At 39.6% G+C, this 19,632-nt stretch overlaps 1 protein-coding gene across 5 annotated transcripts in view; it reads left to right on the top strand.

Moving 5' to 3' along the window:
* Window positions 1-1,462: 1,462 nt before the first annotated feature.
* The window catches only part of RIPOR3 (RIPOR family member 3), an 856,049-nt gene continuing 837,879 nt past the window's right edge, over window positions 1,463-19,632 (top strand). For 2 of the 5 annotated variants that reach the window (XM_044089954.1, XM_044089953.1), the window contains exon 1: window positions 1,463-1,824. The gene's annotated coding sequence lies outside the window, so the exon portion shown is untranslated. The remainder of the gene's footprint in view (window positions 1,825-19,632) is intronic. The other 3 variants (XM_044089949.1, XM_044089950.1, XM_044089951.1) reach the window with 2 other exon arrangements.

Here is a 19,632-nt window from a genome sequence, read left to right as displayed (position 1 = left end):
CTTGCATTTTAGAAAGTAATTGTCTCAAAAGTAGGCTGGATGTTCAGCGTAAGTTGCAGGCTGGTAACATATAAGCATAATAGTCTGTTAAGGATTTCCTGTTCTCTTCCTGCAACAGTGGAAGAATATATCATTTTAGCAAATTAACAGTTGGGTGTGGAGGCCTCATGTGTTTGCATCTGCCACTGTTGCTGCCCTTGTGAGAGAGTGGGCAAGAAGAGGCTTTGACATATTCCAGCCTATGCACAATGTGGGAATGCAAGAAAATAATCTATTTGCATGTACCACCATCCTCCAAAAGCTAAGGAGACCCAGTAAGTGCAGACTGGCTGGGGCTAGGGTTGTTCTTCTTCTTCTTCTTTGTGTATGACAGTTTCTATTTTAGCTTTTGTGTCCTGAAAAAAAACAGGAAAAATGGGTAAGGTGCTGAGATTTTAGGGTAAACATTGTTTAATAAATTACATGTAATAGTTGCATAAAATCTGTACCCTACCCATATTATAAAAACATAATAGCAGCAGCTCAAATTCTACAACAACATACTTTTTATTTTGACAGAAAATTGAAGTCCAGTCCTTTGCATTGATTGTGAGTCCTGTTAAATGTTACATATCCATGGAAAAGTCCCACTTTCGACATCTTAAAAGTTGGCAGCCATATCTGGGGCACAAGGAAGAAACTTTGTATTGCATTGCACTGTTCTTCATAAAGTAGAGGTATTAGCAGGATGGTGAGTACCTGCACTTAGAAAACGGTTGGGACTGTTACACTGTTACCTAAGGTGAGGTCTCCCTCTCACTCGCTCGCTCTCTCTCTTTCTCTCTCTCTGACACACGCACACAGACACACACGTGTGTGTGTCTATATATATATATATATATATATATATATATATATATATATATGCATATATATATATATATATATATATATATGCATATATATATATATATATATATATATATATACATATATATATATATAGATATATATATATATATATATATATATATATATATATATCTATATATATATATATATATATATATATATATATATATATATATATTTATATATATGCATATATATATATATATATATGCATATATATATATATATGCATATGTATGTATATATATATATATATATATAAAATTGTGCGTAAAGTTCAGAGCAGATCTACAAGGCAAAAAAAATCCGTCTACTAAAAGTAAGCCACAGTTTCCTACTCCCCCTGTCCGACTTGGGCGGGGGCTTGTGTCATATGTTTTCTTTTGTAAACTTGGCAGTATCTTAGGAAACAGTAATGTGAAATAAGAGTAGTTTCACATTGGTCCCATAAGCAGAACATGTTTTGTTTATATGTGTATGTGTGTGTGTATATATATGTGCGTGCTGGGGCACTATCTTTCTTGGAACGTTTTTTCCTCTTATTTCATTGCCAATGCGGGGGGGGGGGTCCCTCTTGCGCAGATAGTGCTATCAGCTCTGGGCACATTGCTGTGGCTCGGCAGGCGTTAGTGCAGTAAGAGAGCGACGAGCTGAGTTGGAGTCGGGCGGAGCTGTAAACCGAGCCGAAGTTGAGGGGTGAAGGGGGGCACGGTGTGCGCCGCCCTACCGCTACACCATGCGGGACTACAGCGACAGGGAGAGAGAGAGTTCGCTATGTAACAGTCCATTAGTTATCACCAGGAGGTATTAATGCTCATAATCCAGCCGGTATCGTGCAGGACTGCAGATCTTCCTTCTTTTGGCACACTCTGACAGCCTCTGTGGTCTAGCTTGCGTTTCCATCGCACAGTTCCAGCGCTATGGTCTAAAGTGGTAGGTGCATTTTTTAGTTAATAATATATGTTGCCCTGTTTTTCCCCACTTTGGATTGAATAGGGCTGTGCAGACTAGAATGTGTTGTAATGGGTCCACTACTTCTGGAAGAGATTTTAAAACCACGGATAAACTACTACAGGACTTTTAACAGTTGCTATTTCATATTCAGTTAAGGTAAGATATTTCATTGTGCATAGAAAGTATATGCGTGAACAGAGCCGCGAACAGTTAGTTGTTCATCCTTTCTGGAGCTCATACTTCAGTGACAGTTACTGCTGACACTGGAAACGTCACCATATGCTCGGCGACTTGTACCGGGGGTCAGAACCGCACGTTCAAAGCGTAATAGAATAAAAATGGATAGAAATAATCCTGCAGTCTTCAGGTTTGTGTTATTGTAACTACGATCATTCTGGTCTTTTTTTTCACTATGCGTTTGATAACTGCACCCTCCACGAAGAATTTTTTATACTGTGTGCAGTTCTGTGTAGTGTAAGCTAAGATAGTAATGATATATTAAACATTTTTTTTAAATCTTGGTTGTAAACTTGTTCTGCATGTCAAGGCACTGTTCCTATCCTAAATGAAGACTGGGATTAAGCGTCCAAAATTTATTCAGCTAATTTAGAAAGCACTATGAAAAGTAACTCAAGTACTATAATTACAGAAGGGTGCTTTAAGTGCATTAGCAGAGGATTGCACTTCATCAGCCGTTATTAATCCAGTTAAAACCTTGCTTTTTGATTGTTGAATAGTGTGGAAAAACCTAACTCTGTAGGATATGAAACTGACAGAACTAGAATTAACACCACAGAGATGCTGGCTGGCATTGCCTAGGACATAAGTCACTCAAACACTAAGAATATTCCAGATAAGAGGCACAGTTCAAAACTGTGGACACTTTGAATTTGTAATACACTCACCTCCTAGCAGGTTTTGGGAACCTCACCCCTGCCTGGTAGTGCATGATTTGATATGTTTCTTGTCTTAGACAATTTACATGTGGTATGCTCTGAAATGACATGTGCATACCCAACTAGACTCTTTCCTGTACCTCTGATGCCTTTGTGAACTTCTGCCCTTTAATGTTGTTGTGCTGTCAATGGCTACTGTATGAAATTCATTGAGTGACATGCATATCCCCTTCCTGGTCCTTGTAGGACTTCTGCAATATAAATGCTTATCATCTTATTTTGTGACATTTTTCTCACCCAGCTGTATAGTTTTAGTGTTTTACTCCCCATAATATGCTAATTTACTATGTGATGCCACTGTGGTACTCTCTGCTGTAACTTGCCAGATCTTTCAATAACCACACTGTCGACATATTCATTTATTTACCTTACATTATTTTTTTTTAGTACGAGCTGAGACCTTCTAAGCGCAAGTGGCATATTTCAGTGGTGATTGTGAGCTTTGGCCCATTTAAGTGACTAGTTCAAAGTCTTATATTGTGTTAAGTAGAGATCAAAAGAATCAGTTTAGGTCCACAAAAATAAAGCAGTTGTCAGTGCATTGCAGTAACCTTCTATGCTATATTGCCCCATTTGTCGGCCACTAACCCAAGTGCTCTTTCCCCTGGGACTGATCACTGTAACAGGTTCCTCCCTTAACCTGTCTGCCATGTGAGTGACTCCTCTCTCACCACCTAAAGTCCAAACTGTCAGATGATACTTCCCTACTGACCATAACCAGCTAACTTAGTCTGTTGTGGTTTTTTCTTTGGACTCTTTAAGTGTGTGCATATCCACACAGATTCACATGTGCCTAAACAAACACACACACTCAAACACCTCTCCCTCATACTTATGTGAATCACATACAAGCACACCAATGAGAATTGTGGAAGTACAACTACACATTTATATTTATTCATTTATTTACATGTTAACTCTACTTTTTACAAAGTAAGTGGGCTGCTTTCCATATTCTTTTTTTATCCACAACCAAGGCTGATTATGGAGATTATACATGATTATATACAGAATCCCCACACACACACACACACACACACACAACATAATATACAAATAGACAAAGAGAGAGACAGGAAAGAGTACATCAACAAACTACTGGAACCAGGACAAACAAACTACTACATGAATGAAGCCTTTTTAGAAGCTGATCAAAGCTTAGGGGCACAACACTGAAAAATACATGCTTCATCTGCTACAACTTCCTTGATAGCTTAATGGTTAGAGCAGCTGCACAGTAATCTGGAGTTTCTAGGTCCAGGTTCACTTAAAATAAGAGTTGAGAAGAGACAGAAAAAGTTCCTAAGGCCTGGGACCTAATGCGAGATAGAAATTTCCACTGTGTAAAGGGAAAGAGAAGTCCCCACTGGGTGTGAGTATTTTAAGTACCCCAAAAGCTGCTTGTTGCCAGATGTGATTTTATTACAATACAAAGGCACAAAGAGAACCTCATCAGCCACAGCTTTCCTAATGGACTACATAATAAATAAGGTATGGTTTATGACTTTATTACAAGGAATATGTAAAGACATGCAAAGTCTGTGGTCTGAGTTGGCAACTATTTGTTTTTGGGCTACAAAAGTAAGCCAAGGTTTGGTTTGCTTCCATTTCTTTGTACTTTTCTTCAAAACTTCATTTATTTTGGCTGAATGAAGCACTTTTAATTCATTTTTATTAAAAGAAAGTGAATATCCACGTGCTGGTAAAACCCTAAGCACAATCATCTTGTTTTTAAATGTTTGAAAGCATAAACTGTTGGGCTAATTCTCCTTGTGATATCATAATGTGTAATTTATATAGATATACAGTGGATATAAAAAGTTTACACACCCCTGTTAAAATGCCATGATTTTGTGATATAAAAAATGAGATCACAATAAATCATTTCAAAACTTTTCCCACCTCTAATGTGACCTGTAACCTGTACAATTCAATTGAAAAACAAACAAATCTGTTAAGGGAAAAAAATATAAAAAATAAAAAACATACAATACGCTGGTTGCATAAGTGTGCACACTCTTAAACTAATACTTTGTTGTGTGCACATCCTTAAACTAATATTTTGTTGAAGCACCTTTTGATTTAATTACAGCATTCAGCTGCGGTGGTGGTGCTGCGGTAGCATTGTTGCCTCACAGTAAGACGTTGCCTGTTCGATTCTCAGCTAAAGCGTCTTCTGTGTGGAGACATGCATGAATGGGCGTACCTTCGTTGAAGGTTTTGCGTCAAGCCTGGCAAGTCGGTACGTAAAAATCTACTGCCAATCATTAGCGGACCGGAGTTCCGCTGTGGCGACCCCTAACTGGGAAAAGCCGAAAGATACAACAACAGTCTTCTTGGGTACACACCTGCCATCAATTAAAGAGACTCTGATTAACCCCAAATAAAGCTCAGCTGTCCTAGTAGGATTTTCCTGACATTTACTCAGTTGCCTGCTACAGTAAAAGCCATGGTTCGCAGAGACCTTACAAAGCATCAAAGGGATCTCATTGTTGAAAAGTATCAGTCAGGAGAAGGGTACAAAAAAAATTCCACAGCATTGGCTATACCATGGAACACAGTGAAGAGGGTCATCAAAAAGTGGAGAAAATATGGGACAACAGTGATGTTGCAAAGAACTGGACATCCCTCCAAAATTGATGAAAAGACAAGACGAAAACTGATCAGCGAGGCTGCCAAGAGATCTACAGCAACACAGAAGGAGCTGCAGGAATTTCTGGCAAGTACTGGTTGTGTACGGGTCTATACTGAAACATTGAACATTAAAAACAGTGAACGATGTTTCATCAACACATTTTCAGTGAAAGCTGAAAATGTTGAATCCACAGAACAGCGATTTCTTTCCTAGGGAAAGAAATCGCTGTTCCAACCCCCGCAAAAAAAAAAAAAAAACATTAAACACTTCCAAGCATATACACACATACCCTAATCCTAATTATACCCTCACAAAAAACAGTAAACAACTAAATAAATACACATATACACATAACCCAACCATACATTTAATGAAAAAGAAAACAGTAAATATTTTAAACCATGTGCACTTACCTTAACCCGCACCCTAACCCTAAGGTCAGTAACCCTCGCACATTTACATAAACAGTTCCAAACACATACACACTTACCTTAACCATAATTCTACCCCCCCCAAAAACAAAAGTAAACAGCTGGAAACACATACACATGTAACTCAACCATACATCTAACACAAAATATAAAACAGTAAACACTTTCATACATATGTACTTACCATAATCCGCACCCTAACCCTAAGGTCAGTAACTGTTGCACAATCACACTCGGGAGCTATACCAGACAAGGTACCACACTACACTTCAGAACCCTGCAAAACAACGAAGCGGTCAAGTGACTTCTTTCCCAGAGAAAGAATTTGCTGAACAGCCGCTTCGCTGTTTTGCCTGTTCTTTCTACATGTGTTGACAAAAACGCATTTGACAAAATGCGTTTTCGTTGTACTCATAGGAACCCTTGTGTACTACATGTGACAACAATCTCCCGTATTCTGCATATGTCTGGACTATGGGATAGGGTTGCAAGACGGAAGTCTTTTCTTACACAGAAAAACATCCAGGCCTAGCTAAAATTTGCAAAACAATATATCAAGTCTCCCAAAAGCATGTGGGACAATGTGTTATGGTCTGATGAGACCAAGGTTGAACTTTTTGGCCACAATTCCAAAAGGTAAACAACACTTTGCATCACCAAAAGAATACCATCCCCACAGTGAAGCATGGTGGTGGCAGTATCATGCTTTGGGGTTGCTTTTCGTCAGCTGGAACTGGGGCATTAGTCAAGCTGGAGGGAATTATGAACAGTTCCAAATACCAGTCACTTTGGGCCCAAAACCTTCAGATGTCTTCTAGAAAGCTGAAGATAAAGAGGAATTTCACCTTTCAACACAACAATGACCCCAAGCATACATCCAAATCAACAAAAGAATGGCTTCACCAGAAGAAAATTAAAGTTTTGGAATGGCCCAGCCAGAACACAGGCTTAAATCCAATAGAAAATCCGTGGGGAGACCTGAAGAGGGCTGTGCACAAGAGATGGCCTCGTAATCTGACAGATTTGGAGAGCTTTTGCAAGGAAGAGTGGGCAAATATTGCCAAGTCAAGATGTGCCATGCTGATAGACTCCTAGCCAAGAAGACTGGATGCTGTAATTAAATCAAAAGGTGCTTCAACAAAGTGTTAGTTTAAGGGTGTGGACACTTATGCAACCAGCGTATTGTATGTTTTTTATTTTTTATATTTTTCCCCTAACAAATTTGTTTGTTTTTCAGTTGAATTGAACAGGTTATAGGTCACATTAAAGGTGGTAAAAAGTTCTGAAATTATTTATTGTGGTCTCATTTTTTATATCAGAAAAACCTGACATTTTAACAGGGGTGTGTAAACTTTTTATGTTCACTATGTATCTACAGATACATATGGATTCATACATGTATGTGTGTGTGTGTGTGTGTGTGTGTGTGTGTGTGTGTGTGTGTGTGTGTGTATGTGTATGTATGTGTCTATGCATATGCACATGTTTCTTCAGGCACACATACACACACACGCACACACACACAGACACACACACACACACACACACACACACACACACACACACACACACACACACACACACACACATTCTCATATATGTAGCATGCACAAATAGACACAATGTTGTATACACTTGATTAAACTGCATAAACTACAGGTGAAAAAAGATCATAAAGCTCAAAGGGCTGAAAAAAAGAGAGCAACCTTTTTAAAACACTTAAAGGAGTCATACTGTATAACAATAAAACAGTGTAAAACTGTAGACTTTGAAAGGTCCTTCTGTTCTACCTCTATATGCATACATATATCTATATCATGACCAAAATGCCATATGGCATTACAAGAAGCACAAAATACCAAAAACAGGAATTCTTCAAGGGTGTGATACAGAGAGGTCTGGGAATGTGCTCCTTCCCTGCTGTAGTGCAATCTCGGAGTTGGTATATATAATTAGTGGGAGGTGGGGGGGTGCATGGGGGCTTGCGCATAGAATGTGTGCCAATTAATTTGGCTTTTAGAGTTTCAGCATTTTATGTTTGGTATAATGCTATTTGACCAATGCCATTTGGTCTATTGGTCCATTTGACATTATGAATGCATTCCCTGAAGATATATACATTTTATTTTATTTATTTATTTTACATTTGTTTACCGGGAAAGTCTGACTGGACAACAAAGAAAAGCACCAAGGCATACAATGCATGAAAAAATTAGCAAACATAGCCACTTAACATTTTACAAAATAGAGGCTACATAACATTTCTTAAAATAGTAGGCAGATTGCAGTGTATGACTTTATATACCATGGAAAAAGTTAGACTAGTAGTTAGTTAGAACTATTAATGTGTATAATAAATCTTGCAGACAGGCCTGTTTGAGCAGAATACTTTACATTCAGACTTTATAAAGTTAGACTAGTGGTTAGAACTATTAATGGGTATAATAAATCTTGCAGACAGGCCTGTTTGAGCAGAATACTTTACATTCAGACTTTATAAAGTTAGACTAGTAGTTAGTTAGAACTATTAATGTGTATAATAAATCTTGCAGACAGGCCTGTTTGAGCAGAATACTTTACATTCAGACTTTATAAAGTTAGACTAGTGGTTAGAACTATTAATGGGTATAATAAATCTTGCAGACAGGCCTGTTTGAGCAGAATACTTTACATTCAGACTTTATAAAGTTAGACTAGTAGTTAGAACTACTAATATGTATAATAAATCTTGCACACAGGCCTGTTTGAGCAGAATACTTTACATTCATACTTTATAAAGTTAGACTAGTGGTTAGAACTATTAATGTGTATAATAAATCTTGCAGACAGGCCTGTTTGAGCAGAATACTTTACATTCAGACTTTATAAAGTTAGACTAGTAGTTAGTTAGAACTATTAATGTGTATAATAAATCTTGCAAACAGGCCTGTTTGAGCAGAATACTTTACATTCAGACTTTATAAAGTTAGACTAGTAGTTAGAACTATTAATGTGTATAATAAATCTTGCAGACAGGCCTGTCTGAGCAGAATACTTTACATTCAGACTTTATAAAGTTAGACTAGTAGTTAGTTAGCGCTATTAATGTGTATAATAAATCTTGCAGACAGGCGTGATTGAGCAGAATACTTTACATTCAGACTTTATAAAGTTAGACTAGTAGTTAGAACTATTAATGTGTATAATAAATCTTGCAGACAAGCCTGTTTGAGCAGAATACTTTACATTCAGACTTTATAAAGGTTGGACAGTATATGCAAGCTTGAGTGTAGAGAGAAAGTAGAAGAGGATAGTGGGATTAATACACAAACCGTTGAACAAACATCCTTGATTACCATTAATCCCCATAAAGTCATCACAAAAGAGTAATTGCAAATGAAAACCAATAGGTTACATTTGTGATTACCAAAAGTAAAACTAATAACTTTTTTATGTGGGGGGCTTTGCACCCCTCACACCCAGGGAAGTAAATATACAAACTTAAGGGTCATCCAAACTCAAAGGGCAAAACCCCTTAAATTATGTAACAGTTGATATAATGAACGTTGACCATTATTTAATTTAACAAATTGAACCAGCAACAAAAAACATCAATGATTCAGCATGGGATAAAATGTATGCAGTGATAACTCACGTCATATATACATACACGCAGAAGTCTGTGTCAAATGCTTGAACTTTTAGTCCAAGCACAAAAAGAATAAAAAAGGACTGAATCTAAAAGATTTGAAAAAAAGCAAGTAAATAGAAAAACATTTTTTCAAGGAGGTAAGCCCTCCTACATCCCCAGACACCCTGCTACCTATGTATACCAACCATGAGATTGCAGAACAGTATGGAAAGGACAAATTCTCAGTCACACTGTACTGCAATGTTACACATAAGAAGACTGTCAGTTTGCAATCTTTTCATTTTCTGTCACTTTTCCTGTTTTCTCACTGTTTGAATGCGTGCTCATTTGAACACCTGAATTGCACCAGTATATGAATATCTATCTATCTATCTATCTATCTATCTATATCTCTCTCTCTCTCTCTCTATATATATATATATATATATATATATATATATTGTGTGTGTGCGTGTGTGTGTTTGTATATATATATATATCTATATATATATATATATATATATGTGTGTGTGTGTGTGTGTGTGTGTGTGTGTATTAACTCTGAGGCTACACCACCTTAGAGAATGTTGAATGTTTTATTTTGTAGAAAATAAAGTGTTATTTTGCTTTTGGAGTTCTGTACCTTCATGTTAGAATGTTTAAGCAACTAGCCTTTATGTGGCATGTAAAATCATAGGTGTATGAAACATTTTGAGTGTTGATGTCTTGAAATGTTTTACCTTGTTTCTTGATCTCAAACTGGTATTTACAGGAAATCCTACTGTCCTAATGTTACCTTTTTTAATATTTTTAGTATGTGTTGAATGTAATGTTAGATGATATTGCTGAACCTTTCAGCAGTGTTTTTCTGTGTTATGCATACAGTATAGTGTAGTGTAAAACTAGGGGCTTTGGATGTTTTCTCCATTAAGCAACCCATACAGTGGTGAGAAATATGTACATAGATTACAGAGAACTCTATAAAATGAGGCCCAAATTAGTGTGCACTTGGTGTTTTCCATTACTGTACTATGTGATAGTGAATACTTGTCGATGTTCACAGACATAAGAAATGGTATTGTGAAATGTTTCAGTACAGTTTTATAGAAATACAGTTAATGATCACACGATACAAAATTTTGTGACAATAATATAGAAAATATATGATATAAAAGAGTAAAAGGGGTGCATGGAACATTTAGTTAGAAATACATAGAAGAAAGTGAGAAATATGGAAGAGTAAAGTTAGGGGATGTAAAATATACAAGTGGCACAGAGTTTAGTTAGGAGTGGCTAGAGGAAAGTGAAATAATAGAGTAGGGTACAATCAAGAACCATGAATTGCATGATGTGATATAGAATGTAGTTATGACTGGCTGGAGGAAATTAAATAATAATGCAGAGTAAACTACTAATGTGAACATGAGTTGAATATATTGTGGATATAAGGGGAGATATGGTTAGAGGGTAAAATGAGTTAGAAGTGGGGTAGTGAGGAGTAGAGAAAGGTGAGGCAAGTAGAGTGAAGAGAGAGGAAGATGTGAAAATGTTGTCTAACAAGGGGGCATTTTAGTAATAGTACCATTATGGTTATAGCTCCTGATTATTGATTACTGTCTCTAACAAGTACAACAGGCACTCCTTAGTAACACTTCCCATTCTTTTTAGTGTACGCTTGGCGTTTTCCATTCTTTTTCCTGACTATTAAATTTTATACATATTTTCAGCCATTTTATGTTGGTCTCATGAATGTTATTTATCTGGCTGCGTGTTTAGCTATCTGTCTAAACAAACACTCTCACAAAGTTGATTAATTTTCTTTTAAGTTCCCCCAACATGAAATAACAGCAACAGCAGGCCTGTCTGTTATTGTTCCCTATATATCTTATGTGCGCATTTTCTTGTTCCTAATGTGTGATTTATTTCTTTACATTCCTTTTTCTAGCCATGAGAGGACTAGTGTGAGCACTGACTCTAGATGATTGTCACTGTTGATACACCAGTTTGCCTGTCAGTCCATCCATCCATTCTTATCTACCATTTTTGACCATACCTACTTAAAAGTTTTCATCATGGTTTTATTTTTTCATCTCATTTACTTTCTGCATTCTTTTTAGATGCCACACCCCTTAACTGCATATGCTCAGCAGTTACAAAACATTTTAAAAACTAAGCATCTGTTTCTTTATTTCCTCTACATTTATTTTGATTATTTTTAAAGCTGTGTTAGCTAGCTTAACTCAGAACATCACTTCCTATTAAAAAAAAGTCTGCTTGTGATCAGGAGCCCCTGATAACTTTGGATAAAAATGGAAAAGTTTCCCCACTTATATAATAGTAAATATCTCTTGGGCAGGTCATGCCTTCTGAACCTGATGGACTTTTTTGGGAAAGTCACCAAAGCAATGGATGAGGGCAAAATGATTCACACTCCCTATCTTGACCTGGCAAAAGCATTTGACACAATATTTGACTCAGGTATTGTTGAAAAACTCAAGAGTTTAGGTACAAAGCCTTATGTCACCTGGTGTATAGCCAGCTGGCTTGCAGACAGGACCAAGGAAATTAAAACTGGGGAATCCACCTCTACAAAGAGGCCAGTCACAAGCAGAATCCCTCATGGATCAGTCCTAGGACAACTCCTTTTTGACATCTAGATTAGTCCTAGGATCACTCCTTTTTGGCATCTACTTCTCTGAAGTCAAGGCCAATGTCAATGGCTTCTGGTTGACGAAATTTGCAGATGATTGCAAATTAGGAATTGTCATTGAATCCTCCAAAAACCAAATGCTCTCCAGATAGGGATGATACAAACAACTGACTGCTGTCAGAGCCATGGACTAAAACTAAATGCCAAGAAATGCATAATAGTATCCTTCGAGATCCTTCAGAATGAAAAACACACCCCCAAGAGTTGACCTGATAGTCAGAGACTTGCAGAGAGTAATCTAGCCTTTGACCATCATGTGTCTACAGTAATGAGGAAATCATTCTATGTTGTGGAACTTATAAACAAAGGTATGGCATCTAGGTCCAAGGAAGTCATTGCTCCACTGTATTCTGCATTCATCAGACCTATCATTGAGTACAGTGCCCCCTTTGGTATGTACCTAACCAGGCATATCCAACAATCAGATCATCCACAGAGGTTCCTCACTAAAAGAATACAGGGCGAAAGTAAAATGTCCTATGCAGACCGCCTCAAGGCCCTATCCCTGTATTCTGTCTCCTATAGGCTTTTGAGCGTAGTTCTATCCCTGGCATACAGGGCATTGTCAGACCCAACTTTGATGGACCTTTTGCATATTCCCAAAACAAACAGCACCCAAATTACCCATTCTAAAGACTTAAGCCTTGCCTGTGATATAAATAGGACCTGCTGGAGAGATAGGTATCTATCCCAGAGACTACCCCTTCTCTGGAACAGACTCCCCATCCATGTGAAGCAGAGTTCCTCCCTAACCCAATTCAAATATTACTTGGACAATTGGATCGGGAACAGGAAATTCATCCCTGGTGTGGCAACCTATGTCTCTAATGGACATAGGCAGTATGTAAATGGTAAATCTTCCAAGCTCCTGCTTGTAAATGTTTCATCTTCCAAGCCCATGTTTACACTTACCAAGAGTACCAGAACTTGTCAGAGATTTGGGATGCATGGCTGGGCTTAAAAAGGCCCTTGTGTTCGTTGGCCTAGTAAACACGTATGAGCCTATGAACCTATAAGGGCTAGAATTACTGCCGCCTAGTATGATCATTTGATCCCTTTGTCTTATATCAGGATCAAACCTGGCCATTCACAAGTAAATTTTGCCATAGCTCCTACTCTCTGAGAGTATTCACTTTGTTACAGGATTGTTCTACTTTTCTTTGCCCTGACCACTTTTACTTGTTTTAGGGCTTCTGTTGCATTTGAGACTTGAGAACCCAAACTCACAATGTATTAATACTAAGCACACTGCAGTTCCATATAGGAATGAATACATTAACTGAGAAAACAGAGATTGCTTTTGAAAGTAGTATCTCAATTTATTAAAAAAACAAATATATTAAAACTGCCTCTGACAAGGCAATAGCAGCACAGTATCAGTGGGATAACTACAGGTCATCCATGTATGTTCATGTATGCAGAAATGCACACATACTCAGTACAAGCAATACATGTGTCCTTTGTCCAGGAGACATGGAAATATCCTTCTAGACTAAGAAAACCTGTTATACAAAGTAACTCCCTGAAAGGGTAAGGTGTCCTTTGTCAATAGCCCAACTGGGGAACAGTAATAATTACCACTGGGTTAATTGCTTATACTATTTTACCTACTCCTAGCACATATTACTCACCCAGGATTCACCCTAGGGGAAACAGCAATGGTCATGGGATAAATGACGTGATCAGTGAACTTGGAGGCGATTATTACTGCAGTAACGTCATGGCAGTATAAGGAACAAGACATTAAAGTAAGGGTTGGCCTGATGCAGGAGGTTCATCCTTTTTCTGTCACATCCCCCAACCTCACACACACACACACACACACACACACACACACACACACACACACACACACACACACACACACACACACACATAATGAGACTGATCCATATATGTGCACAGGGTGACACAGAGTGTGCTAGAATAGTATATAGTTATCAGAGTGTATTCATTGTATTTTCATGCTGGACCTGTGAGATCACTTAGCAGTTCAACCACCATTTGTCCATTGTCAGCTAAAATTTGCACAGAAGACTCTCCCCCGGATTTACTAATCTTCCGTGCAGGACTAGTCTAGTCCTGAACAGAAGCAGCCGCCTAGGAGCAGGACAGCAGCGCGCCATGCATAGTAATGAAGGCGCACCGCCTGATCCCCAGGGCTTACACGGAGCATGTACGAGTGCAAGGGGCGTGTCTGAGAGCAGAGCCCACACATTAAATATGCCCCGCAATATTGAACAGCATAAAGTGGAAATAAATGAGCGATACCGCTCATAGGTGTCCACATATCCCCACCAACAGTCCCCCATGCGTACAACAGCAACAAGACATAAAGATGAAAAGAAGAAACCCCCGTATTGTTGTCTAAAGCTCTGAGTACAGCTAACCGTAGGTGCGCGGGTGTGCCCATTGCTCAGCTACGGTGAAAGCAGCCTAAAAGGCTGAAGAGGATAACAAGGATGATATATGCAAATGAAGCATGTCAACAATAATGTAGTGGACAGAGCGTTCGCCTAACGAGCACGCATTCCCAGTTCGAGTCCCAGTGCAGCACAGTCCATTTTACACGGCAAAGCATGGTATATGCAATATTTGTAATGCAAAACCCACTAAATAACATAATTTTTATGAGCAGGAGTACTGCAGGAAATGCACATGTGAAGAGTCAGTATCATAATGAATAAACCAGCAGTAAGCAGGAGTAAGCACAGATAAGCAGTAGTAAGCATATGTAAGCACTAGTAAGCGTGTGCAAGTGCATTTGCACGGGGTTAAGCACTGCCAACACAGATTAAGCAAAGGAGAAGCTAACTGGGTGTACGACACTGTGACTGGATGTCAGCAGTGCTTACCTCCACGCAAACCCACTTACAACAGCTTGAATGTGCCTTAACTCATTAAATCAGAGTGACGCCTCCAGGTGCATCTGCCGTTACCTCCTACTGCTCCTCTAGGCGTCAAATATTACTTGTGCATATTTGCATTAATAATTCCAAAACCAAATATTTTATCTTGAAGCATACATGATGGCAAACACAATTGTATTGATATTTGACCTCGGTCAATGAGTATTTGTTAGAATTGTAAGGTGATAATTTAATTTTTAAAGGCTCAGGTCACACCCACTAGGAGTTAAAGGTACATACTCAAAATAGTTGTACTGGAGTGAATGAGTTAAGCACACCGTATCCAATGGCCAGTGTTCTGCCCAGCAACAAGACAAACAGATTCTGCAAGGCCGGACACAGGACCATGCACACCATACACAAAATGATTTACCACTAAGCCATGCCAGATATGCAGAAATCGTATGTTGTCAGAAACATAACCCCACCCCAGTCATGCAACAGTGCAGAGAATGTATACCTACAGCTAGATGGGTGTGTGTGTGCAAATACATTACTATCTAAACAGATACAACATATTTATAGATGTAGTCACATATATATATATATATACATATATATAAATATCCAGAGATATATACATATATGTACAAATATATGAACAGATATACATGCAAATGCCGACAGCTACACATATATATGTCAACGTCTATATGTCCACATATACACATCCAGTTACATGTATGTATGCAGATATATGTCTCCGTAAGTATATACGGACATAGTTAGAAATATGTAAGCAAATATATATACCTGCAGAGGTACATATGGCCAGACATCTGTAGATACCAATGGTAGATGAACAAAAACATATATGTCCACATGCTCCATTAATGGGCCTGAGAGGCCCCAAACAATATGTGTCATGTACGAATTTGCATACCCCAACCCAGCCAAACACGTCCACCCTGCAATACACTACCAAGCTCATTGTATTGTATGTCTGTCATTGAACTAGGGAATTAAAATATCCCTCTGCTATGTTTCACATGTTGACATCACATCCCCCTCTCCCCCACCCACTAGACAGGCCGAGCAGTACAGGCCCATCCAACCAAGGCCATCCCTGGCCCATACATTCATTACCCACAGTTCCACTTCCCCCCACCTGCTGCACACACGCAGCCACCATCCCTACCCTGGTTACCATCCTGTAGCTACCACACCACCACACGTTGCCCTCCCTCCACTCCCCCACCCCAAGACCCATCCAGTATGTTGTTCCGACCCTAGTATCCTAGGTCTGGCACACACTGTAGTCCATGCACGTAGCCATGGGTACTTTTGTAACTCTGGGTGTAGGTGAAATTTGAATACCCAATGATTGGGTTGTCCAACATGGGACGAATGTATTACTGGTACTAACAACAGATTTCAAGTGTGACTCTGTGTACACTAATGGATTTAGTTGTAGGTATCACAAAGCATACGTGGCACACAAGGTTGGCCAGTATGTGCACGAAACACAGTATCCAGCAATACCAGTTCACATTACAGGATATGTAGCTAAATATGTAGAGGTATGTGTGTTTGTATATATACCCATAACGAAATAGATATATACCTCTCCCTCTCTGTAGTACAAATGTATACATGCATAGACAGACATATATATAAATACCCACAATATATACATATGCAGACACCCATTCATCCACATGTCGTTAGATATATATACAGCAATATATATATATATATATATATATATATATATATATATATATATGTATGCAGACATATCTATATATATATATATATATACATATATATATATATATATATATATATATATATATATACGTGTGTGTGTGTGTGTGTGTAGATATACACAGATATATAGCTATAATATGATATAGCACTTAAGAATGACATATATTCACAGGCCATGCCAATGGAGGTGAGGGGCCCAATCAACAAACGTGTAACATGTAGCATTAACCCCCCCCCAGCCAGTCAGGGAAATATACAAACAAACACACAAACAATGTAAACAATCCGCTGCACCCCAGACCACAGGCAGGATACAACCGGGAGGGGGGACACAGTGGACCCACTAAGTCTAATCATGGAACAGACACAGGAGCATCCCTTGCGGGACACCCCAAAAATTGTCTTGTTATAGGAGGATGCCTGTGCGATGACCTTTCAAGGTGGGGCATGTACGTACCCGGACTACAAGGGTGGGAAAGCCTGATGACCCATGGGTCGAGACAACGTACAAGATGGGTCCCCTGAAGTAGAGAGTGGGCAGTGTGTAGTGGTGTGTTTAGACTAGACCCGACCTGCACCCAGAGTAAGGATGAGTGCTGTAGAGGAGGTGCGGGTGAGGGAACTATGGGTATGTAATTATAGGTCTAGGCGTGCAGGTGTTGGCTGGAGTGGTTCTATTCGGACCACCCCAGGGATGTAAGCAATAGTGTTCATTGGGCAGAGCTGCCGCCCAACGAGCAGCCACTCCCGCTATGAGTCCCACTGCAACACAGTCTATTTTACATGGCAAAGTACGGTATAACCATATGCATTGTTGCAAATCCCACTAAATAACACCAAAGAACACATGGTCACAACAACCCACTGTAGGCATGTAAGCCGACGTAATTGGTATCACAATGTATTATTGTTGTCCCCACCCCCACCCAGGGGTGTGAGTGTCCAAACCTACCACCAAATGCAGTGTATATACACAGCTGTTGCTGGAGAAGAAATGGCCACCTGTGGACCTTCCCATCAGCCTACCTGCACATCCCTGGACATTTCCCCTACTATCTACCCCTCTGTGTGCCCCACTAACACCACTTACCTATCGACCCCTGTTTCATTACTATTACTGTTCACAGTCACAGGTAGGTGACACCCTCTTCCCCAACTATATTGGCAGAATCTGGAACCCCCTACTCATGTGTTTTACCTCAGTTGTCCCACACAACACCTGTAAATAACATATGAAGGAACACCTCAAGCACACTTGGAGCAGCACATGCTCACCACCTGGCGAATCCCCCCCAACTAACACTCTATACTCCTACACCAACTAGTGAAACTGACACCTCCTGTTGTGTCCGCATACAAATCCCAACATCCTGCATACCTTCCCTATTGCTCCACCACCAATCATTCCAATGGCCTACTATACAGTTACAATGTTCCCCCCTCTACCGACCTACCTACTCCTTCACTATTCACTTGTACTCTAACACACAGGTATGGCATAACTAAACCTAACCTGAATACCTGAGTGTAACCTATCCAGAACTGCTAAACTGGAATCTCAATTCACCTTAAACTGACCTATGTCAACAGTCATACCTGACATGTAAACCTGACCTAAGCATGTATAATACCGACATGTTAATGTGAACTAAGCATGAAGAATGTAGTACGCAGCTATGTTAAGTCTGTTACTCTCTATGAATGTGTACACCTCAGTACTACATGTAATGTGTAGCTGGGGATTACTGTGGAGCTTCACTCCCCAGGCCATCGCTGAAAATGGAGAAGCACCCAGTTGGATTGTCCCGGACAACAAATGTGAACTAAATGCATGAAGTAGCATGGGGGTATGCTGCAGCAAGTGGGAGTATGCTTGTTTGGGTGGTGGTAAGCAATGCCCACACTGGTTAAGCAATGTGGAGGCCAACCCAGTGTAAGACGCCGTAACCGGAGGTCAACAGATCTGAGCCTCGTGCACATGAGCGCATACCCGCCTACACTTCCTCTACAGTGCCTTAGGCCCTCTGTAGCCAACAGCTCTCATCGTGCCCATTAACAAAATAATCTGCACTGCCAGGTTCCAACCCCCCCCCCCTGCACCCTATAGTCTAAGTGAGTTACAACTAAGGCATGGCAGATACACATTCAGCTGCTATCACAAACATATCATCCAACACAGTTATTCAACAGTATAGGAAATGTATGTAGGTATGTAGATTAATACCAGCAAACATGTGCACATCGCTCAGTCACAGTATTCTGAGCAGTCTATGTGTATCAATGAACAGTGCCTGTCCAAACATACTGTGAGAACAGTAGTCTTGCATAATACTGAAGAGAAGAATGAATAACAGTGCACGCCATGGGGGCATGTGGGCATGCTTCATGCACAGAATGTCACACCTGGGGTGTTGGTTCTGCAGAACCAGGAGATGAGGCTGGCCCAGTGTGTGAGCAAACTGCTGCTTCTTGAACCCCTGGAATGATGCTACCAGTGGGAGAAACAGTGTAGACCAGCAAAGTCTACCCATGACACAACAGCAGGTCCGTCCCTGGTGGGACGAACCAAACCTTGTGGGTCACATAGGTGTTTCCACCAGTACTGTAGGAGGATCAAGGGAAGGCGTGAACGTACGTGGACCAAATGGATGAAGAGCCTGCTGAAGCTTGCGTTGAGACGTATAATGGAGGAGTACCGACACGTGCAGAGAGGGAAATGTGTGGAGGTGTGGTATGGCTGGGCTGGCAACTGGGGAATGGATGGATGCTGTGTATGTGGAGCTCGTGGGCTGGGGGAAGAAACATGGGTATTAAAATATGGTAGAA

Source organism: Protopterus annectens, chromosome 12.part0 (assembly GCF_019279795.1).
Source record: "Protopterus annectens isolate FY-2018-M chromosome 12.part0, PAN1.0, whole genome shotgun sequence".
Lineage (NCBI taxonomy): Eukaryota > Metazoa > Chordata > Ceratodontiformes > Protopteridae > Protopterus > Protopterus annectens.
Note: the sequence above shows the minus strand (reverse complement) of the source record. Positions and strands in the feature narration are given on the sequence as shown.